The sequence below is a fragment of the Somniosus microcephalus genome, chromosome 7, assembly GCF_052327205.1.
Source record: "Somniosus microcephalus isolate GS21.2 chromosome 7, FLI_Smic_1.0, whole genome shotgun sequence".
NCBI lineage: Eukaryota > Metazoa > Chordata > Chondrichthyes > Squaliformes > Somniosidae > Somniosus > Somniosus microcephalus.
Window position 1 is genome coordinate 83,959,265 of NC_140993.1, and position 27,524 is coordinate 83,986,788.

Sequence of the window (27,524 nt, forward strand, 5' to 3'; positions counted from 1 at the left end):
TCTGACAAACTTGATTGAATTTTTTGAGGAGGTAACAAGGAGGGTAGATGAGGGTAGTGCATTTGATGCAGTGTATATTGACTTTAGCAAGGCTTTTGATAAGGTTCCACATGGCAGACTGTGTTATTATGTTCATAAATAAATAGACATTTTCATTATGAACAGCTAGCTTGAGCTAGTCATTTATTCAGCCATGTGGACTAGTGTACAGGCATCTATCTTGACTACTGCCTTGTGGGTAGCCCCTTACTAAACATACAGCTCCACCTAGTGTACCATTCTAGAATGACATGTTACTGATCATTACATCCCCCTTCCTTAGAGGTTAAACAAAATCAATATCAATCAATCATAATGACATAAACATCTTCACAACAGTCAACACATTTTCAAAGCTTTACTTTATGAACTCTAAGCTTTTCATTCTTTTATTAGACTTAATCTTTGAGCACAAAGAAAACTATATCAGACTTTTTTACTTCACGTGTGGATCTTCTCAGCACAAGTAAGTCTGATGTGTTTTCATGAGAGCCTGTATGTGTGTTTGTGTTAGATTGTTCTGGTGGTGAGTGACAAGATTCAGTTGTGGCATTGTCATCGATTTGCTCTTGGATAGTTTCTTGTGTTTTCAGGAGGGAACGGCGGTTCCTCCTGAGAATCTGTCCTTCCTCAGTTCTAACAGTGTATGACCTTGGTCCTACTTCCTCAAGAACTGTAGCTTTCCTGTTCCATGCATCTGGATCCTCAATCCTGACAACATCATCCCTTGTCAATGGTTTCAGAGTTTTGGATGACTTGTCATAGTGTGATTTCTGTTTCAGCTTTAATAGTTGACGTCTCTGTCTTAGTTCCTTACTCTGCTTTTCTTTTGCACAGCAGGGTAGCGTGGTGCACAACTTGCGACCCATTAGGAGTTCAGCAGGTGAAGAACCACAGTCTAAAGGGGAGGCTCGGTAGCTCAGCAGGGTGAGATAAGGATCAGACTTGCTTTCTGTTGCTTTCTTCAGTAGCTGTTTGAGAACTTGAACACCTTTCCCTGCCTTACCATTCGACTGAGCATACAGAGGACTGGATGTGATGTGTTGAAAGTCATAATATGCTGCAAACTGTTGCCACTCCTTACAGTTGAAGCACGGACCATTGTCGCTAACGGCAATCCTGGGAATTCCATGTCTGGTGAAGATGGATTTAACATGCATTATGACACGGCTTGCTGATGTGCTTGAGAGCAGCGCCATCTACGATAGTTAGAATAGCAGTCAATCACTATTAGATAGTCTTTACCATTCAAATGAAAGAGGTCCATACCAACCTTTTGCCATGGTGCTGTTGGTAAGTCAGCTACTATCATTGGTTCCTTTGCTTGTTTGTTTTGGTGTTTCTGACATGTCCCACATATGCCTATCACGTTCTCAATGTCCTTATTTATGCCAGGCCAATAAACAGTGTCTCTTGCTCTCCTTTTGCATTTTTCAATTCCGAGGTGTCCCTCATGAATCCTTTTGAGCATGTCTTGATGTAGAGCCTGTGGAATGATGATTCTGTTCTGTTTTAGTAATAGTCCACTAGCGACACTTAACTCTGACCTGATGTGATAGTATTTTGGACAGGAACCTTTTGGCCAACCATGATGAATGTTCTCTATTACTGTTTGTAACACTGTAGCCTAGAAATTCAGTGCCCTTAGCGCCGATTTTGCGGCGCTAGAGGGCCTAGCGCTGCAATTGGCGCCGGCGCCGAAATTGCCTGGGGCCCTTCCGCCGCGGTAGACCGGTAACGCTGCGCCGGCACCGATGACGTCATCGGTGTGCGCAGCGTCCCGGTTGCCATGCCGACGGGCCCCAGCGCCGAAATTCAGTTGCGGCCGCCTCGCCCGTGGCAGCCGCAACTAAGACTCTGGCAACAGAGTCTTACATGACTTTGCGCCGGCGCATTAAAGGCACCGCGGCGGCCGGCCGCTTTCCCGCCGGCCACCTGGCCGCAGCTCCCTCCCCGGACTTCCCCCCCACCCCCCCCCCGGAACAGAAGCAAGCCCGGCACTTGTCCGAGGTGCCGGGCTCATTTTTAAAAAGATTTTCGCGGGCCGCGGCCGGGTGCAGGCAGCTCCTCCTTAAGGGAAGGAGGAGGCCTGCACTTCCCGAACCTGCCGCACCGCAGCGGGCGCCGCAGCGCCGGAATAGCGCCGATATTCAGCGCGTAGTGCCAGTTTTCAGGCGCAAACAGCTCTCAGCAGCGCCGGCAGCCGTTTGGGCGCAGAACTATTGAATTTTGGGCCCGACCAGCGCGACTTAGCTCCGGCACTAACTTCCGGCGCTAAAGCCCTGGCTGCGCCAAAACTCAATTTCTAGGCCTGTATCTTTTACTGTTTCTTCTGCTATTTGCTTTGATTTTGTGTCTGACATGGACAGCGCAGCAGTGACCATACTCACATGAACATCCACGTCTTCCTCAGTAGAGCTCACATGACTCATTGTGGGTGCTTGCGATAGTGCATCTGCTAACACTATGTGTTTGCCTGGTGTGTAGATCAGTTCAAAGTCATATCTTTGCAGCTTCATCATGAATCGTTGAATCCTTGGAGACATCTCATTCAGATTTTTTTTTAATGATGGCAACCAGTGGGCAGTGATCTGTCTCAACTGTGAAGGTGGGAAGTCCATATATGTAGCCATGGAACTTTTCTAGTCCAACTACCAAGCCTAGACATTCCTTTTCAATCTGGGCATATCGACACTCAGAATCAGTCATAGACCTGGAGGCATAGGCAACAGGCTTCCAATCTTCACCCACTGCTTGTAGCAAGACTGCGCCTAGGCCATCTTTTGATGCATCCATTGACACTTTGATTCTCTTTGTTGGGTCAAAGAAGGTGAGTACAGGTGTGGTTGTCAGCACTGTTTTGAGGTTCATCCACTCTTGTTCATGTCTTTCTGTCCATGCGAACTCATTTGTTTTATTTAGCAGGTCTCGCAGACAGGCTGTCTTGGCTGACAAGTTAGGAATGAACTTTCCAATGAAGCTTATCATCCCCATGATGCGTAGCACTCCTTTTTTGTCAGTGGGTCGGGCATTTTAAGTATGGCGTTTACTTTTTCCATATCTGGCTCTATTCCTTTACCAGATAGATTATCTCCTAGGAAAGTGACTTCCTGGACGCCAAACTGACACTTGGCTTTGTTGAGCTTCAGTCCATTCCGGCGTATGCTCTGTAGCACTTTAGTCAGTCTCTCATTGTGTTCTTTCAGTGTGGAGCCCCAGATGATGATGTCATCAACATAGACCCGAACTCCTTCCAGACCTTCAATTATGTGTTCCATCGCTCTATGAAAGATTTCAGATGCAGATATTATCCCGAAAGGCATTCTGAGGAAACAATACCTGCCAAATGGTGTGTTGAAGGTACAGTATTTGGTGCTCTCTTCATCCAGTTTTAGTTGCCAAAATCCTTGTGAGGCATCGAGCTTTGCGAAGTATCTGGCACCTGACATTTCACTGGTGATTTCTTCTCGCTTGGGAATCTGGTAGTGTTCACGTTTTATGTTTGCATTTAAGTCCTTTGCATCCATGCATACTCTTAGATCTTTGTTCTTTTTCTTTACACAGACCATGGAGTTAACCCAGTCTGTTGGCTCTTCGACTTTCCTGATGACTCCTAGTGTGGTCATTCTGTCCAGTTCTTTCTTGAGCCGGTCACGCAGGGCTGCTGGAACTCTCCGTGGAGCATGTACCACTGGCTGAGCATCCTCCTTTAGCTGGATCTTGTAAGTGAATGGTAGAACTCCAAATCCTTTGAACACATCCTGGAAATTACTCGCTACAGAATCCACCGAGTCATCTGGTCTGCTTATGGCACAGTTTACACGGTAGACTCTCTTGACCAGTTCTAAGTCCTCACAAGCTTTGTCATCTAGTAGTGAATCAAGTCCTTCAGCCACAACAGAAAACATGAGATGATGCACTTCGTCTTTGACTGTCACTTTGAGTGTGCATACACCTACGCTATCTAGTTTCTGTCCATTATAGTTCTTCAGTAGTACTGACTTTTTCTGTATTTTGAGCTTTTCTTTCATATTTTTAATGTCACTCATACTGATTAAGTTTGCTTTTGCCCCAGTGTCTAGTTTCAATGTAACTAATGCTCCATTTACCTGCAGTGGCATCATCCATTTGTCCTCTTTTACTGCATTAACGTTATGTTCAGCATTGTCCATTCCTGAGGGCTGCACATTTTCTGTATCCTTTTCTATATTGTCACATGACACCATTCCCAAAAAAAATGTCTCACTTAAATCAGTGTCCTCAATCACATTGACTTGTTTCCCTTTCTTTGTTTTTACTTTTGAAAAGCATTGTTTGCAAAGTGATTCTTTCCATTACATTTTGTGCACATTTTCCCAAATGCTGGGCATTGTCTTGACTGGTGCTGGTAACCACAGCATTTACAATTAAAAATTTCATCCTCCGATTGCTTTGCATTTCTGTTCTGCCCCTGTTTCTTCCCCTTGTAGGACACAGCACCGACAGCAGCACAGTCACTCATTACAGTCGCATTATTATTAATTTCACTGAAAGTCGTTGCGTGCTGTTGAGCTAGCTCACTGGCTTGGCATATTTTCACAGCATCCTCCAATGTTAGTTCGGTTTCTCTCAACAAACGTTCCCTGACTTTTTTATCATGAATACCAAACACAATCTGGTCACGAATCATGGATGATTTCAGCTCCGAGAAATTACATGTCTGTGCTTTCAGTTTCAGATCAGTCACAAAGCTATCAAAAGTCTCATTTTGCTGCTGTGTCTGTGAACGGAACACGTACCTCTCATAGTTCTTGTTCTTTTTGGGAGAACAATGTGTATCAAATTCTTTTGCACATCGTCCATTTTTTCTCTGTCCTCCTCTTGATCAAATACAAACGTATTAAATACCTCTATCGCCTGCGGGCCTGCAACTGTGCACAGTAACGCTATTTTCCTTGCGTCTGGCTTCGTACTGAACCCGATGGCAGCAATGTAGAGTTCGAATTGTTGTTTGAAAGTCCGCCAATTGCAGTCAACATTCCCCGTGAGTTTCAAATCCTCCGGTGGCTTCAAATTCTCCATGTCGCATTTCACAATATTCAGCAGATGTTACCAATCCTGGTACCATGTTATGTTCATAAATAAATAGACGTTTTCATTATAAACAGCTAGCTTGAGCTAGTCATTTATTCAGCCATGTGGACTCATGTACACGCATCCATCTTGACTACTGCCTTGTGGGTAGCCCCTTACTAAACATACAGCTCCACCTAGTGTACCATTCTAGAATGACATGTTACTGATCATTACAGACTGGTCATGAAGTTAAAAGCCCATGGGATGCAGGGCAAAGTATCAAGTTGGATTCAAAACTGGCTCAGAGACAGGAAGCAGAGGGTAATGGTTGATGGGTGTTTTTGTGACTGGAAGGCTGTTTCCAGTGGGGTTCCACAGGGCTCAGTACTAGGTCCGTTGCTTTTTGTGGTATATATCAACGAACTAGACTTGAATATAGGGGGTATGATTAAGAAGTTTGCATATAATACTAAAATCGGCTGTGTGGTTGATACTGAAGAAGGAAGCTGTAGACTGCAGGATGATATCAATAACTTGGTCAGGTGGGCAGAACAGTGGCAAATGGAATTCAATCCGGAGAAGTGTGAGGTAATGCATTTGGGGAGGGCTAACATGGTAGGACACTGAGTAGTGTAGAGGAACAAAGGGACCTTGGAGTGCATGTCCACAGATCCCTGAAGGTAGCAGGCCAGGTAGATAAGGTGGTTAAGAAAGCATACGGAATGCTTGTCTTTATTAGGTGTGGCATATTATACAAGAGCCAGGGGGTTATGCTTCAAGTGTATAAAGCACTAGTTAGGCCTCAGCTAGAGTACTGCGTGCAGTTCTGGTCACCACATTACAGGAAAGATTTGATTGCACTAGAGAGGGTACAGAGGAGATTTACAAGGGTGTTGCCGGGAGTAGAGAATCTTAGCTATGAGGAAAGACTGGATAGGCTGGGTCTGTTTTCCTTAGAACAAAGGAGGCTGAGGGGTGACCTTATTGAAGTGTATAAAATTATGAGGGGCCAAGATAAAGTGGATAGAAAGGTCCTATTTCCCTTAGCAGAGGGGTCAAAAACCAGGGGGCACAGATTTAAAGTAATTGGTGGAAGGGTTAGAGGGGATTTGAGGGGAAATGTCTTCACCCAGAGGGTTGTGGGGGTCTGGAACTCACTGCCTGAATGGGTGGTAGAGGCAAAAACCCTAACCACATTTAAAAAGTAATTGGATGTGCACTTGGGATGCTGTAACCTGCAGGGCTGTGGACCAACAGCTGGGACGTGGGATTAGGCTGGATAGCTCTTTGTTGGCCGGCACGGACACAATGGGCCAAAATGGCCTCCTTCCGTGCTGTAACTTTCTATGATTCTATATTCAACCCAATGACACATGAATAATCAGTACAGTATTGAAATAACACTATTTATTTAATTAATTGTGTGTGTGAATGTTGTTGGCGTACGTATACTGGTTGGCTGTGGAGTTTCATTCCCAGTTGGCTGGGAATCTGGTGGTGTGTATTGCAGTGGACCCTTGCAACACTGGTAGGAAATTGGTTGGGAGGTAGGAGACAGAGTAGGGATAAACGCTATATACTCTGATTGGTGTAATGCTTCTCACCATATTTATCAATTACTTAGATGAAGGAATAGAGAATTGGATATCCAAGTTTGCACATGTCCAGATGGGATACATTCTAGGTTGCTGAGGGAAGCTAGGGTGGCGATAGCAGAAGCTTTGACCACAATCTTTCAAACCTCCATGTATATGGGAGTGGTGCCAGAGGACTGGAGGATTACAAATGTTGCACCTCTGTTCACAAAAGGGGAGGGTGATAAACTGGTAACTACAGGCAATTAGTTTGTCAGTGGCGAGAAAACTACTAGAGACCATTGTCGAGGACAAAATTAATTCTCACTTGGAGAAGCATGGGTTAACAAGGGACATGGATTTATTAAAGGCAAATTGTATCTGACTAACCTGATTGAGTTCTTTGATGAAGTAACAGAGAGATCTGATGAAGGTATTGCAGTAGATGTTATATATGGACTTTCAAAGGCTTTTGATAAAGTACCATGTAACATACTTATTCAGAAAATGGAAGCATATGTAAGGATTTGGGGGCTTCTTTAAACTGGTTTAAAGAAATTTTCCTGGTCTTGCAGGACCAATTCCAATAAAACCAATTTTATTACAGCAGTTACGAATTGCTACCCCTCCTTTAGTTCTGAGTGGAGGAACTAATAATTAATGATATTAAAACAGAACAAGTGGTTTGGATGAGAGAAAAAAATCAAGTTTTATTACCTAAATAAACTACAATCAAAAGAATAAACTAGACCACACAAACACAGTAATTACAGTAAAACTATATAACAGGGGGTTGCAGACAGCAAAAACGAGGGATACAATGGCTACAATGTTATTTAAACAATCTTAGCAATACCCTTAAATCACCACCCCTTAACTCCTGCTAAGTTGCCTTGTTGAGGAGTCAGAACACCCTGCTCACCTTTGGTCCAGCGAAGTAAGAGAGAGAGAGCTAGCTTCTCAGCCGCTATTTTTATACCTGGTGAGGTCCTGCCATTCTGCCTTGCAAGGGCTGTGTGCAAAATTCCCCACCCAAAAGGGTCCAATACACAAGAGAAAGCTGTGATTGGCTAACTCAAAGTGGTTAGACTGGGTTAATGTGTCTTCCGGAGCTTCCTGGGCTGAAACAAAAGGGAGATACAACTGCTCTATTGTCCAGTGCTGGGTGATTTAAAACCCATTCAAATCTTGAGCGATTCCCATTCAAGGTGCAAAAGTCTCTTCTGCAGTTTAGATGTATCCACTTGATATACAAACAAATGCTAATAGCATTCAATTGCTTTGTAAACAAAGCATTGTCCTTTGTTTTCGGCCATGTGGTGACAGCCATTTTTATCCCTGGAAATTTAAAAGCACATCGCCCAGGGATTCTTTAATCAAAAATGAATCTTCAGAACTGTAAATTATTGTGAATTCTTACAGTCCGCCCTTGGATACTTCCAGCTTGCTTGTAGTATCCTCTTGAAGAAATGAGCAATGATTTCTGACCCCCCACAAACAACCATCCCCTGTATTTACCTAATAGCTATCTGCCACTGATCCCCGTCCCGTCTATTCCCCTTAAATTCAAGAAAAAAACCATGGTATGGTAGGCATCTTACAGATACTTCAGTTTTCAATAAGGGGTCTCATACCCCTACACGCTTGTAAAATTATACAGTGTAAATCAAATTTACAATCACTTTTTTTTTACATCATAAGTTATTACAAAATGTTGCAATCTTAGTTACACAATGTACTCAAAATGATTCCAAGCACGGAGAGAGTCCTACACCTCTGCTCAACTTGGAATTGTCACAAACTGGTCCCAAGCACGGAGAGGACCTTACGCCTCTGCTCAACTTGGGGCTGCAACACAAAATACAAAAAATCATTAAACAACATGCTTAAATGAACCCCGATCATCACGTGCCGATGATGGGTCGCGAAATTCGAGTGGGTATTGCTCCTCCCACTCGGGCAGTAAAAGTACCTTCCACCCCCCTTTGATAGTCTTAAACTTTAAAACAGGCAGAATGGATTTACAGACCAGCCTGCTCCGCCAGCCCCGAGCTGTTCCCTTGTCCTTTTGTGGAGGCGGGTTAATCCTCATGTTTAAAATATACCTTAGCACAGACCGAGACCGGGGAGTATGGGATCTCATGACTCCCAGTCCCTCCCCCTCCCGTCTTCCCTCGACTGGCTGCAGAAAATGATGGGTGCCTGTGTGGCGGCTCTCCCTGGCCCCACACTGATCCAACCGCCCACTCATCCTTCCCAGCCACACTTATCCTCTTTGCCCGTGAGCCCCCGGGTGAGTTCCTCCCTCCCCCGACCGCACCCACGCGACTCTTGGGTCTCCCCCTCCTCTATACAATCTTCCCGGCCCATCACCACCCACCCCCGGGGAACGCGTCCCTATCACAAGGCGCCCGCGCTTCCCCATCGTGACTCCTCAACAGCGAGGTCTCCCGCAAGTGAACTTCGGTCAGGATGGTGCTGGGTTGGGGGCCGTGCCCCACCCAGCTGGGGCCATCTCCTCCCCGTAGGAGGAGTAGGCAAATTCCTCCGGACTCTGTCTGGTTTTTCCCGAAGATCGCTGCGGGGTCTCCTGGATTCGTCCAGTGGCGAGGTGATCCCCAACATTCCGTATCTTCATTCGATGTCCAGCTCGGGCTGGGCGAACATGGCTGCTTCATTTTCCCATCTCCTGCAAAAACTTAAAAAGGACATGCAGCCAGGTCTCACTGACCTGCTGCCTTAGGTGGAGACATGGTCGGGTCCCTCGACCTCGGACCAAAAATACAAACATTTGGCACACATGTAAACTTAAACTCTTTGCACTTTAACTTGAAACTAGTTAAATCAACAAAACTTAAAATACACCTTTGGTACACGCTATATTCACACACATAGCTTTAATACAAATGCCGCCCGTCTCCGGACGGCCAGTCTAATCTCTGGCACTGTCGCAGATTGCTGCTGGCTGCAGCGAAGCTGGACTGCCTCCTGTCTCTGGTCCCTCGCAGCTTATGGCTGTTGAGCGGGGACCCCTGTTCTCTGGCTTCTCCCTGGCTCGGGAGACCGCCCTACTCCACTGTAAAGTGGGTGACCATGCTTTCTTAGGCTGGGGCACCCGCTGAGACCTTCTGAGGGGTGTCTCTATGGGGGAAACTTTGGCTGGCGGACCCTGAGCTTGGGTCACAGCCCCAGCTGGCTGGGAACCTTCTCCCCATGTCCAAATAGCCCGCACTGTATAATGTACCTGGCAGCCTGCCGGTGCAAATCTCTCTCTGGGTTTGTCTGCTTTTCCCTGGAAACAAGTCACAGTTCCTGTTTTTGTAGGCTGTGAACTTGAACTTGCATGGACAGCAAACTCATGTTCCCTCACCCAGGTGGCTTTAACTGGGGAATTTTGGACCTGCCTTTTTCCTGGGGCCAAAACTATCCCCTGTGTGCCTCCCTTGTCCCAGATTTCTGCTACTGGATCTGCTCTACAGGGGTCCCAGAACTCTCCTTCCCTGTTCCCTGGCTTAAACAGCGTACTCTGAATATGAATGGCTCCTCCCCCCACACAAGCCACAGTGCTTGCCTGTGAACTCGAACATGCTGTGGGCTGAGGATTCCTATTCTCAGGCTCACTCCTCATGGGCGGACCGTACCTCCGTTGTTGGAGGGGGTACACTGGTCCTGGTCCCCGCCTGCCTAGCTGGACCTGCTGGTGTTCTCCTGCCACCCCATTGTCCACCCCTCCTTGCTGCCAGAGCTCCTCAAAACCCGGAGCTGTGGGCTGCTGTCTTGGGATCTCTAATTCCCTAGCCAGCCTTTCCCTGGGTGTTGTCTGTGGGGCGGTTTGATTTGGGCTGCCAGTAAAATGAAGGTCTTGTATGCCCTTTCAGTTGGACTTAAAAGATCTAAAGACAAGCAGGAGAAGTTCTCCTGGACCACTAATAGCATTTAAAAATAAGATTTTGTGGTTATTTATATGATCATTATTTGTGGTATCTTGCTGTGTGCAAATTAGCTGCTACATTTGCCTATGCTAAATTAGTGACTACATTTCACAAAGTACTTTATAGGCTATGGAGCGCTTTGCGCATCCTGAGGTCATGAAAGAAGCTATATAAATGCAAGTTTTTTCTTTTCAGGTTCTGCAGGTTCAGGAGGTGTCAATTATCCTTTCAACCATGCATCCTTTCCATCTTTTCTCTCTGGCCCTCAGAACTCTTGTGCCTGGTCATCATATCATAATTATCTCTGCCTTGGAGTCTCCATGCTACAGCAAAATTGCAGAGTAAATAGCTGAACTGGGCTGCCATGCATTTGTAGAGGCTTAAATGTCTGCTTAGTGCTGTTGACTTGCAGGAGATTAAATGGCTGCTTAGCATAACCCATGATGGTTGGAATGCCTGCTGTACAACATGTTTTATTACAAATCCTAAAACCAGTAAAATCATAAGAAAATGAGCATACTTAATAACACTAGAAATGTTTAATCCTTGAATAGTGCACAAACAGAAAATTCAAGGTTTAGTTTCACCTACCAGTAGGGAAATGTTTTAGTTTTTTGGGGTGAAAAAATTGCACGCTGTAGACTTACACACATTTATCTACAGTCAGCTCTTATAATAAGTGAGGATCAGAAGTCTCCCCAGTCGAGATGGCTTTGGCATTCCAGTGCACTCAAAGGGCTCGATTTTAACGCAGCCGGCAGGCGGGCTTTTAGGCGTGCGGGGGGTTAAAATCGCAAAACCTGGGGGTCGGGACCCCCCCAGCCTGGTTCCCGCCTCTACGCCATTTTAACCTAGGTGTGCCTGATCGACAGGCGGGACTGGTCTTTAGGGCCCTTAAACAGCACTGATTGGCCGTTATAATCCCATTTTCACAGGCCCTTACTTGTTTAACCCTTTTCCCACATAAAACGCGCCTGGTGGGGATAACGCCTGTGAAACCTGGCGTGAACACTATTGGCTTGCTGACTATCGGCTGCAGGTCCAACATTAAAGAGGACATTTGATCAGTCATCATTTGCAGGTGGCAGGACTTTGTTGTCTCAGGTCTGGAGCAACTTTTACCAGGCTTAACCACACCTGTGGAAGGTTGGAGCCTCACACACTTTTCCAGTGTGACCTCCTGCGAGACCCCTCTCGCCACCCTCAGTCAGCGCTTCCTCAACTGAGGCACCTACCAGAAGCATGGGGGGCCTTTTTTTCCTTCCCCTCTTGGCATTAGAGGACCTCCAGCCCCGTTCGCGAAATGACACACGCCATAACTGCAGAAGTTGCCATCAGAATTTTTATGAAAAACACACAACTGATGGCATTTTCACAAAATGCACAGCATTTCACTCAAGTGACTACCCTTGTGACTATTAGTGCTTTATTTTCCTCTTGCGTGTGCTCCTACATAGTGGTTCCCCTGTGGCTTCAGCAGACGTGGAGGCCCCTTGCTCACTTTCCTGCTGCTCCTGTCTCGACACCTTTGGCGGGCATCCTCTGGGGTGGCGAGCCTGTGAGGGCTCGCCAGCAGTCTGCTGCTCCTGCGGCTGTGCAGGGGTTGAGACCTCTATCTCCGTTGGGTGTGTACTCCGGCGGGGCTCTGACTGAGGTGGCATGGAAGTGTGAGTGCTTGGAGAGGAGCCTCCACTTCCTTGAGGTCTGCCACCAACCTCCCTCTCATGGGTCAGGTCCCCCTCAGTGCCTGCAAGTGGCTTGAGAGCAGCTTGCTGCATATCAGGGGGGCCATGGGGACCCGTATCTGCAATGGCAGTCCTACGCAGAAGGACTTCCATGAAGGTCTGGTTTCTCTGTTCAATAGATGCCCATCGCTCCTCAAGAGATGTCATTCTATTCTGAACACTCACCATGTTTTCCATACCCTGGCGACTAACCTCCTCCATGGCCGTAGCCCTCCTCTCCTCTACCATAGCCAGCCTTACCACGGAGGTAGCAATCATTTCCACGAAGGTAGCCATCCTTTCCGTGTTGATGCGTTCATGCGCCAATGACTCCACAAAGGCTCTGCTCATGTTCGCTATGGACTCCTCCATTCGCTCCACACTCGCAGCGACCCTAGAGACAAAACCTGCCAGAGACTCCTGCATCTGTGCATGGAGTTCCATCACCTCTGATCTTACGGATGGACCCAGAGGCAGAGGGTCGACATGCAGCTGAGCCGAGCTGGCAGAGTCCTGCGCCCTCCGATGAGGACTCTCCACCGCTGTCCCTGTCTCCACAATCTGCTGATGCTCACTTGTGAGCTGTGATACACCAGGTGACAACTCTACTCTATGCCCCGAAGGTCCCACCGAGGTGTGAGTGTCTGCGCTGGTGCTGGGTGCGCTTATTTCTGCTGACGCTGCGCCCTCAGAAGTTGCAGATTCCTCTGAGGAGTCTGGCTGCTCAGGCTCTTCCAACTGCACAGTGGGGACGGGGGCTCTCGATGGTCCTGTGGGGGAGTCAAGGAAAAAGTTAGAGATGTGATGCCAAGGTTACATGCACATTGCATTTTGCAGATGATCATAAGTCCAGATGATGTTGCTTCAGAATCATTATCAGTGACTCATGCAATGCCAATGAGAGAGATGGAAAACTATTCTGTCACCAGCTTGCGGGGATGTTCCTGTCTGTCCTTCCCCAACGTCCACATCTCGGTCAGCCCCGGCAATCTCCAGGACGCCTTCCTCCCAGGGGGTGAACTGGGCTAATGAGGGCGGCCCTCCTCCTGTCCTGGCTCTCGCTCTCCTGTTGTGAGCTCTCTTTTCCTGCAATGAGGGAGAAAAGTGGAGGTTGAGTGAGAATGAAGGAGTGAGTGCAGAGATTGCATAGCATAGATACTTAGAAGTGTTGTGTCGGTACCTTTCTACCTAGACACAATTTAGGACTCAGAACTCAGAGATTCAAACATGAAGTGCTTTATTGGAAGGAAAGGAAGTTCTGGCAAGTTCCGAACAAAGAGAGTTAAACTTAACCGAGAGAATACCCAACCATTTATCTCCTGTGACAGCGCCACCACAGGTGGGAGGAGAACACACAATAGAACACACAATACATAACATTTCCTCCCCTCTTAAATGGAAGGTCCACATTATTCCTCAATAGGTAAGTTACTTTCAATACACTCAACTAACCTAGGGTAGAGGTAGACTGCCTCAAACCCTGACTTTACCCTGGGGTTTATTCTGCCCCAGTCTTGTGGGTAAGTTACTAAAGCTACAGATCCAAGCGTCTTGGAGGCCGCCGCTCTCTGACAGGATACCGGCGGTCATCGCTGGCTTCCACAGCAGTAGACATTGACACAGGCCTGGATGGAGAAGGTGCCTGTGTCAGTTGAAAGTCAGGAGTTTGCACAGGTGGAACAGTCTCTTTGACTTCCTGTGTTGGAGAAGAGCACTGTGGCAAAGGATGCTGGTTTGCGGTATCATTCGGAAACAGTTCAGGCCAACCAGCCGTTGGAGCCTGTGTGGCTGTCTCTGCTCCTAGCAACAGTTGATCTGTGTGTCTTCTCCAGACGACGTCCTCAGCAGTCTCAACCGTGTAAGGCACAGGGCCCGTCTGCGCGATCACCGTAGCAGGAACCCATTTCAGTCCAGTGTTGTAGTTTCGAGCTAGGACGTGCTCTCCCGGATGAAACCGTCTCTCCTTGGCTCTTTTCTCTCTCTTTTCAACTTGAGCTTGTTGTTGACGATGGACAACCTGCTCTGCCCTTGGAGGTTTGAGTAAGTCAAAACTTGTCCGCAACTGCCTCTTCATCATGAGCGAAGCGGGGGAAGTTTTGGTTGTGGCATGCGGCTCGTTCCTGTAGGACAACAGGAAGCTGTTCAGACGTTGGTGGATTGAGCCCTGACCTTGCGATGCCTTCAAGGCATGCTTCAAAGATTGCACGAACCTTTCTGCCTGGCCGTTAGTAGAGGGATGATAGGGCGCAGACCTGATGTGTTGGACACCATTCACATGCAGGAAGGTTGCAAACTCCTGTGATACAAATTGTGGACCATTGTCACTTACGAGTTGTTCCGGTGAGCCATAACGGCTGAACATCTCACCAAGTTTCTCAATTGTTTTCTCTGCCGTGGTAGACTTCATCACAGCGACCTCCGGCCACTTGCTATGAGCGTCCACAACCACCATAAACATCTTCCCTTCGAAAGGACCGGCTAAGTCCACATGTACTCACTGCTGCACTTCTGCAGGCCAATCCCAGGGGTGTAGGGTTGCCAGCTGTGGAACATTCCGGACCCTTTGACATGGGGAACATGTTTTGGCTTTCTCCTCAATATTCCCATCGAGACCTGGCCACCAGAAGTAGCTTCTTGCCATTTCCTTCATCTGAACCATCCCACTGTGGCCTGTATGAAGTTGTTGCAGTATAGGTTCCCTCAGAGGTGGCGGAATGATGACACGGCGTCCCCAAAGAAGACAACCTGCCTGGACGGAGAGCTCATTTCTTTTTGAAACGTAAGGTTTTAAACTAGAAGAATCTCCTATCGCTCTCCCTCGAATGACATCGTCCATTACCTCAGACAGGACTGGATCATTGCGGGTGTACCTTCGCACCTGAACTGCAATGACAGGTGCTCCCTCCACTTGTCTAAAGTAGAAGATGTCTAGCTGACGAGGCTCTGGGGGAGTAACAGGCAAGGGTAGCCTCAAGAGACCGTCTGCGTTGCCGTGCAAGTCTGATTTGCGATATTTGATGTCGTATGTGTGTCCTGACAACAGTAAAGCCCACCTTTGCATCCTGCTTGCAGCGAGAGACGGAATTCCGGTGTGGGGCCCGAAGATTGAAGTCAATGGATGGTGGTCTGTCAGGAGTGTGAACCTTCTCCCAAACAGGTACTGATGAAATTTTCGAATTCCAAAAACGATTCCCAAGGCCTCGCGCTCGATCTGCGCGCAGTTACTCTCGGCCTTGTTCAAGGTGCGTGATGCGAAGGCGATAGGTTTCTCTTCACCAGAAGGCATGATGTGGGATATGACTGCTCCCACACCATATGGTGATGCATCACATGCTAGCTGCACGGGTAGCTTTGGGTCGAAGTGTGTCAGGACCTCCGAATTCAGCAATGCTTTCTTTGCTTGGGCGAAAGCTTCGTTGCACAGTTCAGTCCATTTCCATGTCTTGCCTTGACATAGCAACTGATGTAACGGCTTCAGCAATGTTGCTAAGTCTGGAATAAACTTCCCATAGTAGTTAAGTAGCCCCAGAAATGAACGTAACTGGCTCACATTCTGGGGTGCTGGGGCCTCCACGATCGTCTTGACCTTTGACGGCGCCTTATGCAGGCCAGTAGCGTCAATCACATGCCCCAGGTAGTCAACTGAAGACTGAAAGAATTCACATTTGTCTTTACGAACTCTGAGTCCGTACTCTTTCAATCGTTGTAGTGTCGCATCCAAGTTCAGAAGATGATCCTCATTTGTCCCAGTGACAAGGATGTCGTCCAGGTAGCACTGGACTCCTGGCAGTCCACTCAAAATCTGATCCATTGCCCTTTGGAATAGAGCCGGGGCCGACGTAATTCCAAACGGAAGGCGGCAGTACCTGTATAGCCCCTTGTGTGTCACAATTGTCAGCAGCTCCTTTGATTTGTCATCGACATGCATTTGTAGATAAGCCTGGCATAAGTCTATTTTGCTGAACTTTTGCCCTCCGGCCAGGCCCGTAAAAAGATCATCAATGAGGGGAAGAGGGTACTGTTCCACAGACAGCACCGGATTAATAGTCACTTTAAAATCCCCGCAGATTCGAACAGACCCATCCTTTTTCAGGACAGGAACAATGGGTGTGGCCCATTTGCTCACGCTCACAGGCTCCAGGACTCCATTCTCGACTAAGGCCTCCAAGTTAGCCTCAACTTTTGGCCTAATTGCATAGGGTACAGGTCGGGCTTTGTGAAACTTCGGCTTGCTGTCAGGTTTAATGTCCAGTCTCACGCTGATCTTTTTCATGCTCCCAAGTTCCCCATTGAAGAGTTCTGCATGTTTGTTTAACACTGCAGTCAGACCTGACTCCCCTTTTGACATCATGCGGACTGCAGGCCAGTCCAGCGTGATTTTCTCTAGCCACGCACGTCCCAGTAGCGATGGGTAATTTCCCTTTACCACATATAGTGGCAGTTTTGCAGTCTGTCCGTTCAATTTAACTGTCACCTCAATGACGCCTCTCATGGCCACAGGTTCGCCGGTATACGTCTTTAGCACAATGTTTGTTGGCTGAAGGGTAAGATGCTTTAGCATTTTGTTGTTGACAGTGTCTGAAACAAGGGACACAGCCGCGCCTGTGTCCACCTCCATCCGCACTGATTGTCCCTCCACCAGTGGTGACACCCAGTAGCCATTTGAACCACCTGCAACCGTCAGTATATGCACCTCTTCCTCCTCAGAGGTGTCGCTCCCCTCTGTTTTGCTTGTTCCATCATACTGCACTGAATGAACATTCTTTTTCCTCTCTTGTCCAAATACAGACATTTTGCTTCCATGCTTCCCAGCTCTGTCTTTTTTTTTACCTCTACAGGCGCGTTCAATGTGACCCTTTTTGCCACAATTTCGGCATTCCAGCTCCGTACACCAGCAGTCATTAGCGTGATGGCCCGTTTTCCCACAACGGTAACATGTGCCGTTCCGCGCACCTTTCGGCTCAGACGACACCTTGTGAACTCTCCCTGTTGAACTCAACTGGTGAGCCTCCTTTTCCGCCACCTCCATGGAGACACTAACTTCAATGGCCTTTTCAAGAGTAAGGTTGTCCTCAGTAAGAAGGCGCTTCAGTGTGGCTGCATTTTGCAGACCACACACAAGTCTGTCTCTAATGGTGTCATTCAGCACCTCCTTGAACTGGCAGTGTTCCGACAACCTTTTTAAAGCAGCAATAAACATCGTCACTGATTCCCCCTCCTCTTGATTCTGTTTGTGAAATCTAAATCTCTCAGCAATAACCAGAGGTTTTGGTGTAAAATGTGCTCCAAGAATTTCCACTAGTTGCTTATATGTTTTAGTTCCTGGCTTATCTGGCTGCACGAGGCTGCGAAGTAAATTGAAAGTCTTCGGCCCGATTACACTCAAAAAGGTAGGCACGACCTTTTCATTTGCCACCGCATTCGCCAATACAAAATCGTCAAAACGTTCCGTATATGCGCTCCATTGCTCCACATTTTCATCAAAATCACCGATGTTTCCTAATATAGTAGCCATCTCACGTTTCAAATTAAATTTTCTGTTTACTCACTGCACCCGTAACGTACGCAGATTCATCCGCTCCTCGTTGCCACTTGTTGTGTCGGTACCTTTCTACCTAGACACAATTTAGGACTCAGAGCTCAGAGATTCAAACATGACGTGCTTTATTGGAAGGAAAGGAAGTTCTGGCAAGTTCCGAACAAAGAGAGCTAAACTTAACCGAGAGAATACCCAAACATTTATCTCCTGTGACAGCGCCACCACAGGTGGGAGGAGAACACACAATAGAACACACAATACATAACAAGAAGGAGACAAAGATGGAGTGAGGTTGCAATACCAAGGGCCCTCCCTGTGTGTTGTCAGTTGTGCTCAAAGCATCAGAGTGAGAGGGAGTGTGAGGGCTGCATGGTGGCATAGTTCTGTGAATGTGAGCATAGAGAGAGAGGGAATGGGTAAGGGTGCATGGATGTGAGTGTCTAGGGGGATGTGCAGGAAGAGATTGCTAAAGCTGAGTGTTGGTGAGGAAAGGCAATGGGGATCAGATTGAGGGTGATGGAAACATCATACAGTACTTACTTTTCCAGTGCGAAGAAGGTCATGGAATCTTTTCGTGCACTGCAACCACGTTCTTCATGTGAGCCCCAAGCAGTTGACTTGACCTGCCACCTGCAGCCACACAGCCTTGGTCTGACTGGGAGGCCTCTGCCTCCCTGAAGAAGAGAACAGGTCCTCCCTGTGGGCCCTAGCACCATCCAATAATGCCTGGAGTGAAGCCTCATCAAATTTGGGGGCAGATCTGGCCCTCCCACTGGCCGTTGCTCCTGCAGGCTCCTGTGCCATCTTAATGGTGAAGTTTGGGAGCCTGCAGAGGAAGCAAGGCTTGCTGTGGACCTTAAAAGCAGCAGCAATGATGACGTCATATTCTGCGACTTTCTGACTGGAAATACTCAATTGCCAAGGCTTCCCACACGCTGGAAATCAATTGGCCAATTGAGTTAAAATTGCATCAATCTCATAGGCCCATTTAGAATCATGTGGGAATCACTAAAGCCGGGGCAACCTCCGTGGAAGGGATGGCTACAGTAGAGGAGAGGATGGCTACGGCCATGGAGGAGCTAAGTCGCCAGAGTGTTGAAAACGTGGTGAGTGTTCAGAATAGACTGACATCTCTGGAGGATCGATGGTGAGCTATTGAACAGAGAAACCAGCCCTTCATGGCATGCCCTCTGAGTAGGACTGCCATTATAGACCTGACCCATGAGAGGGAGGTTGGTGGCAGACCTCAAGGAAGTGGGGGCTCCTCTCCAAGCACTCACACTTCCATGCAACTGCAGAGCCCTCGGTCAGAGCCCCGCCGGAGTCCACACCCAAAGGAGATAGAGGTCTCAACCCCTGCACAGCCGCAGGAGCAGCAGACTGTTAGCGAGCCCTCACAGGCTCGCCATCCCAGAGGATGGCCGCCAAAGGTGTCGAGACAGGAGCAGCAGGAAAGTGAGCAAGGGGCCTCCACATGTGCTGAAGTCACAGGGGAACCACTACGTAGGAGCACGCGTAAGAGGAAAATGAAGCACTAATAGTCACAAGGGTAGTCACTTGGGTGAAATGTGTTTATTTTAAAAATGCCATCTGTTGGTTATTGTAAATAAAATTTCTGATGGCAACTTCTGCAGTTGTGGCGTGTGTCATTTCGCGAATGGGGCTGGAGGTCCTCTAATGCCAAGAGGGGAAGGAAAGAAAGGCCTCCCATGCTTCTGGTAGGTGCCTCAGTTGAGGAAGCGCTGAGTGAGGGTGGTGAGAGGGGTTTCGCAGGAGGTCACACTGGAGAAGTGTGTGAGGCTCCAAACTTCCACAGCTGTGGTTATGCCTTCTAAAAGTTCCCCCAGGCCTGAGACAACAAAGTCCTGCCACCTGCAAATGATGACTGATCAAATATCCTCTTTAATGTTGGACCTGCAGCTGATAGTCAGCAAGCCAATAGCGTTCACGGCAGGTTTCACAGGCGTCATCCCCACCAGGCGCGTTTTGCGTGGGAAAAGGGTTAAACAGGCAAGGGCCTGTTAAAATGGGATTATAAAGGCCAGTCAGTGCTGCTTAAGGGCCCTAAAGACCAGTCCCGCCTGTTGCAGGCGGGACTGATTCGGGTCAATCAGACACACCTAGGTTAAAATGGCGTGGAGGCGGAAACCAGGCGGGGGGTCGCGATCCCTAGGTTTTACAATTTTAACCCCCCGCACACCTAAAATCCCGCCTCACGGCCCAATGAAAATCGAGGCCGAGGTGTTCGGTTTGTGCAGTCTTGATCCAGGGATTCCCAGGTGTCGATGGGGATGTTACTCTTTTTCAAGGACGCTTTGAGGGTGTCCTTGAAGCGTTTCTTCTGCCCACCTGGGGCTCTTTTGCCATGCTGGAGCTCCGAGTAGAGCGCTTGTTTTGGGAATCTCGTATCGGGCATGCAGACAATGTGACCCGTCCATTGGAGCTGATTGAGCATGGTCAAAGCTTCGATGCTGGGGATGTTGGCCTGAGCAAGAACACTGACGTTGGTGCTGACAATGGATTTGCAGGATCTTGCGGAGGCAGCATTGGTGGTACCTCTCCAGTGCTTTGAGGTGCCTGCTGTACATGGTCCATGTCTCTGAGGCATACAGCAGGGCGGGTATCACTGCTGCTCTGTAGACCATGAGGTTAGTGCCAGGTTTGAGGTCCTGGTTTTCAAACACTCTCTTCCCCAGGCGACTATTCATGCTAATTAATCTCTTATCAATTAGTCTACAACAGACATGAGGTGGTAGAAAGCTTTGGAATTGTCTACATGTATGCCACATCCACTGCCTTACCCTATCAAGTTCCTTTGTCGCACCCTTAAAAATACATCGTAAATTAACCCATATTGGCTAACTTTTATGATTTATTTCTATCCAGATACTCCATCATTTTATCTTTAATTGTCACAGTAAAGAAGGAGGTAGTAGATAAATTGGATAGGATAAAAAGGAGATACTTAAAAGATTGGCAGTGCTCAAAGTAGAAAAGTCACCTGGTCCAGATGGGATGCATTCTAGGTTGCTGAGGGAAGTAAAGGTGGAAATTGAGGAAGCCCTGGCTACAATCTTCCTTAGATATGGGAGTGGTGCCAGAGGATTGGAGGGTTCCAAATGTTACACCCCTGTTCAAGAAAGGGAAGAGGGATAAACTCAGCAATTACAGGCCAATCAGCCTAATGGTGGTGGGAAAACTTTTAGAGACATTGGCCTGGATTTTGCGATAGGAATAAAGGTGAGGCTAACCGCGATCACTTATAATGAAGTAAATTGGGGAGCAACTTCTGGCGTCCGCATATGCGCAGCCAAACTTGGAAATCCGGACGTTGCTGTCAGAGATACCCCACTCCTCCATAGGGTGTGCTGTAACAGTCCTCGCCGATAGACTAAGCACTGGAATCAATGCAATGGCGTGAACTTGGGATACTTGCCCACTAGTTCCCCTCTAAAGATGCGGTAAAAAGTTAGGGCTGGTGCATTCAGGAGTAAGTGGATTTTTAATGGCGTGATGATTGAAGATTACTGCTAAACAAACTCTCTGACCCTGAAAAATTAATTTTACAAATTTGGAGTCTCATTCCTTCAGAAGTTAATTAGTGTTGGAGATTTTTAAAAAATTTAAATAATTTTTATTTTAACTTTTTCTGTCTGTCTCTTTTCTCTCCCTCTGTTAGTCCCATCTATCGCAGTCATTATTCTGCTTTCTGCACATGATTTAAATCTAATTTATAATTCCTGCTTTATACTTCCTGGTTTAGACTCTGTGGGGTCGATTTTACCGAAGCTGTCAGGAAGAAGGCGGGACTGTAACTTTCGGGTTTTAGACCCGCCTACATCGACGTCGGGCCAATCCGCGCGATTTTCCCTTGATTGACCTTGTTGAGCCCACCCAGCGGGCTCAGCAGGCCAATTAAGGGCCACCCAGCAACAGGTGACGTCACAGACTGCAATTTCATCTGTCAAGAGTTCTTGACAGATGAAATATCAGTGTTTCACAGCTGTTTGAAGCTGCCAAACACTGACAGTCTGAGTTCTAACCTGAGTCCTTCTGCACAGACTCAGAACTCTCACCGGCACTCAAAGCTGAAGGCTGTCACTTTTCACAGATCACAGCCATTCAGCTTTAAGTGCCGGCTGAGTGATGCACTCCCGACGCCTCCAGGAAGAAAGGCTGTTAAGGTAAGTACAGGTAAGTAAAAGTTCTTTACACACTTTAGACACACCAAACACTTACCTTTGCACTCATGCACCCATCACTCACCTGAACACCGACATCGCGACCCCTCCAACTCCTTCAACCTGATGGCCCGCCTGCTCTAACCTGGCGTGGTTTGGAGCCGTCGGGAATCCCACACGACACCCCTCAAAATAGGGATTAGGCTAAAAACTGCCTGTTAACTACCTGTTAACAGGCAGTTAATTGGCACTAATCCCTTCCCGCCTCGGTCGGCGGGTCCCAGTGTGGGGCGGGTACCCGCCGCCTCTGAAACTTGCGCGGAGCGGGGTTTTGTGCGGGATGGTGCCAAATTCGGGATTTCCCCCCGCCCCCCACCACACGCCTGAAACCCCACATGACGGCTCCAGGAAAATCGACCCCTGCGTGTCTCAGTGAGGATTCTTCAATCTGATTGGTTGAAGAGCCTCACTGTTCCTTATTCTGCTCTCAGACTCCACAGATGCCTTGTAGAAGGCACCATGCTGGATCAGACACCAAATTTGAGCAGGTCTGCACTCAAAAGCCCACAAAAACTTTGTGGGCAGCTGTCAGCAAGGTGAACAGCAAGCGCCATTCCTTTGCCGCTGACCACAAAATCCAGGCGATTAATCTGGGATAAAATAAATTGGTACTTGGAAAAATATTAGGTTAATAAATGAAAGCCAGCATGCATTTGTTAAAGGCAAATCATGTTTGACTAACTTGATCAAGTTCTTTTATGGAATAACGGAAAGGGTGGATGAGGATAGTGCGGTTGATGTGTATGTGGACTTTCAAAAGGCGTTTGATAGACATTTTAGCAAAATTGATGCTTATGTGATTAAAGGGGCAGTGGCAGTTTGGATATGAAATTGGCTGAGGGACAAAAAGCAGAGCAGTGGTGGACGGTTGATTTTCAGACTGGAGGGAAGTGTGCAGTCGTGACCCCAAGGGGTTGGTGTTGGAAGCACTATTCTATCTGATAGATATTAAAGACCTGGACTTGGGTATAAAGGGCATCATTTCAGAGTTTGCTGCCAACCACATGTTCATGGAGAACCACATGTGCAGGAAGTGACATCAGCTGGAGGAGCTCCAGCTCCAGATTTTGGAGCTTGAGCAGTGGCTGGCGTCACTGCAGTGCATCCGTGAGGCTGAGAGCTACGTGGATAGCACGTTTCAGGAGGTGGTCACCCTGCAGTTTAAGATTTTGCAGGCAGAGAGGGAATGGGTGACCACCAGACAGACAAGGAACAAAAGAACATAAGACGTAGGAGTAGGTCATTTGGCCCTGAAGCCTGCTCTGCCATTCAATAAGACCATGACTGATCTGATCTTGACCTCAACTCCACTTCCCTGCCCGCTCCCCATAACCCTTCACTCCCTTATCATTCAATAATCTGCCTATCTCCATCTTAAACATATTCAATGACCCAGCCTCCACAGCTCTCTGGGGAAGAGAATTCCAAAGATTCACGACCCTCTGAGAGAAGAAATCCCTCCTCATTTCCGATTTAAAAGGGTGCCCCCTTATTCTGAAATTATGCCCCCTAGTTCTAGATTTTCCCACGAGGGGAAACATAAGAACATAAGAAATAGGAGCAGGAGTAGGCCAATCGGCCCCTCGAGCCTGCTCCGCTGTTCAATAAGATCATGGCTGATCTGATCCTAACCGCCAATCTACTATCACAGAACCATCTCCTGAATCTAACAGAATTAGACACACGAAATAGGAGCAGGATCAGGCTACACGGCCCCTGGGCCCGCTCCGCTACCCACAGGGCCATGACCGATCCGAACCTAGACTCATGTCCAAATTCCTGCCCGCTCCCCGTAACCCTTAATTCCCTTTACTTCTAGGAAACTGTCTATTTCTGTTTTAAATTTATGTAATGATGTAGCTTCTACAGCTTTTTGGGGCAGCATATTCCATGGACCTACCACCCTCTGAGTGAAGTAGTTCCTCCTCATCTCAGTTTTGAAAGAGCAGCCCCTTATTCTAAGACTATGCCCCCTAGTTCTAGTTTCACCCATCATCGGGAACATCCTCCCCGCATCCACCCGATCCAACCCCTTCACAATCTTACATGTTTCAATAAGATTGCCTCTCAATCTTCTGAACTCCAATGAGTAGAGTCCCAATCTACTCAACCTCTCCTCATATGTCCATCCCCTCATCCCCGGGATTAACCGAGTGAACCTTCTTTGTACTGACTCCAGAGCAAGTATGTCTTTTCTTAAGTATGGACACCAAAACTATATGCAGTATTCCAGGTGCAGTCTCACCAATACCTTGTACAACTGAAGCAATACCTCCCTATTTTTATATTCTATCCCCCTAGCAATGAAAGCCAACATTCCATTGGCCTTCTTAATCACTTGCTGCACCTGCATACTAACCTTTTGAGTTCCGTGCACCAGGACCCCCAGATCCCTTTGTACTTCAGTACTTTCAAGTTTCTTGCCATTAAGATAATAACTTGCTCTACGATTTTTCCTGCCAAAGTTCATAACCTCACACTTTCCAGTATTGTATTCCATCTGCCAAATCTCTGCCCACTTACTCAGCCTGTCTATGTCCCCTTGCAGGTTTTTTATGTCCTCCTCACTCACTACTTTCCCTCCCATCTTAGTATTATCTGCAAACTTTGATATGTTACACTCGGTCCTCTCCTCCAAATCGTTAATATAGATTGTAAAGAGTTGGGGACCCAGCACTGACCCCTGCGGAACACCACTAGTTACTGATTGCCAGTCTGAGAATGAACCATTTATCCCAACTCTCTGCCTTCTGTTAGATAGCCAATCCTCTATCCATGCCAGAATATTACCCCCAATCCTGTGATTTTTTATCTTAAGCAATAATCTTTTGTGTGGCACCTTGTCAAATGCCTTTTGGAAGTCTAAATACACTACGTCCACTGGTTCCCCTTTATCCACCCTATATGTTATTTCCTCAAAGAACTCCAGCAAATTTGTCAAACATGACTTCCCCTTCATAAAACCATGTTGACTTTGTCCTATTAAATTATGATTATCCAAATGTCCTGTTACTGTCTCCTTAATAATGGACTCCAAAATTTTACTTACCACAGATGTTAGGCTAACCGTTCTATAGTTTCCAGCCTTCTGTCTACTGCCCTTTTTAAATAAGGGTGTTACATCAGCAGTTTTCCAGTCTGCCGGGACCTTTGCTGAGTCCAGGGAGTTTTGGAAAATTATTACCAATGCATCCACAATCCCTACCGCCACTTCCCTCAAGACCCTAGGATGTAAGCCATCAGGTGCAGGTGATTTATCCGCCTTGAGTCCCATTATTTTACCGAGTACCACTTCCTTAGTGATTTTGATCGTGTTTAGCTCTTACCCCCTTTAGCCCCCTATTTGTCCAGTGTTGGGATATTCTTAGTGTCCTCTACTGTAAAGACTGATGTAAAATATTCAGTGTTTTTGCCATCTCCATATTTCCCACCATTAATTTCCCGGTCTCATCCTCTAAGGGACCAATATTTACTTTAGCCACCCTTTTTCTTTTTATATAACTATAAAAACTCTTACTATCTGTTTTTATATTTTTTGCTAATTTACTTTCATAATCTATCTTCCCTTTCTTAATCAATCTTTTTGTTATTTTTTTCTGTCTTTTAAAGTTTTCCCAATCCTCTATCCTCCCACTAGATTTGGCTACCTTATATGCCCTTGTTTTTAGTCGAATACTATCCTTAATTTCTTTACTTAGCCACGGATGGCTGTCTTTTCTTTTACACCCTTTTCTTCTCAGTGGAATATATATTTTTTGGAAATTGTAAAATAACTCCTTAAATGTACACCACTGATCATGTATCGTCTTACCCTTTAATCTATTTTCCCAATCCACTCTACTCAATTCCGCTCTCATACCTTCATAGTCTCCTTTATTCAAGCTTAGCACGCTTGTTTGAGATCCAACCTTCTCACCCTCTAATTGAATATGGAATTCAACCATGTTATGGTCACTCATTCCAAGGGGATCCTTTACTAGGACATTTTTAATTAATCCCGTCTCGTTACACAGGACCAGATCTAAGGTTGCTTGCCCCCTGGTCGGTTCAGTTACATACTGCTCAAGAAACCCATCCCTAATACACTCAATGAACTCATCCTCAAGGCAGCCCTGCCCAATTTGATTTGTCCAATTAATATGATAGTTAAAATCCCCCCTAATTATAGATGTTCCCTTATTACAAGCCTCAACTATTTCCTGATTGATACTCCGTCCAACAGAGTTGCAACTGTTCGGAGGCCTATAGACTACATCCACTAGTGTTTTCTTCCCCTTATTATTCCTTATGTCCACCCAAACTGTTTCATTATCCTGATCTTTTGACCCAATATCATTTCTCTGTATTACAGTGATTCCTTCCTTTATTAACATAGCCACCCCACCTCCCCTTCCTTCCTGCCTGTCCTTTCTGATCGTTAAATAACCTGGTATGTTTAATTCCCAGGCATTGTCACCCTGCAGCCATGTTTCTGTAATGGCCACAAGATCATACCCATATGTAGTTATTTGTGCCATTAACTCGTCTATTTTGTTACGAATGCTACGTGCATTCAGATAGAGAACTTTCAAATATGTTTTGTGACACTTAGCTCCTGCTTTTGCCCTTTTTATTACTTTATCTTTTACTCCATACCTTCTGCCCCTTCCTGACACGCTCTGGTTTTTAATTTCCCCACTGCTACCTAAGTCTATGACCTTCTCTGTTGTCATTTTTATTATTTGCTCCCTAGGAACCTCCCCCCCACTAGTTAGTTTAAAGCCCTCTCTACAGCCCTAGTTATATGATTTGCCAGGTCTCTAGTCCCAGCACTGGCCAAGTGAAGCCCATCCCAACGGAACAGCTCCCTGCTGCCCCAGTACTGGTGCCTCTCTACGTCTACCCTGCCAAGCCCCTTCAGAATCTTATATGTTTCAATAAGATCCCCTCTCATTCTTCTAAACTCCAATGAGTATAGGCTCAACCTTTCTTCATAAGATAACCCCTTCATCTCCGGAATCAACCTCATGAACCTTCTCTGAACTGTCTCCAATGTAAGTATATCCTTCCTTAAATAAGAAGACCAAAACTGTACGCAGTACTCCAGGTGTGGTCTCACTAACGCCCGGTACAGTTGTAACAGGACTTCCCTACTTTTATACGCCATTCCCTTTGTAATAAAGGCCAACATTCCATTTGCCTTCCTAATTACTTGCTGTACCTGCATGTTAACATTTTGTGATTCATGTACAAGGGCCCCCAGATGCCTCTGTACCTCAGCATTTTGTAATCTCTCCCCATTTAAATAATTTGCTTTTTGATTTTTCTTACCAAAGTGGATAACCTCGCATTTTCCCACATTAAACTCCATCTGCCAGATTTTTGCCCATTTACTTAGCCTATCTATATCCCTTTGGAGATTATTTGCGTCCTCCACACAA

General features: G+C 46.8%; 1 protein-coding gene across 5 annotated transcripts in view; it reads left to right on the forward strand.

Annotated features, from left to right (window-relative positions):
- gra (granulito) overlaps positions 1–27,524 on the forward strand; it is a 242,581-nt gene that overhangs the window by 196,124 nt on the left and 18,933 nt on the right. The window lies entirely within an intron of this gene.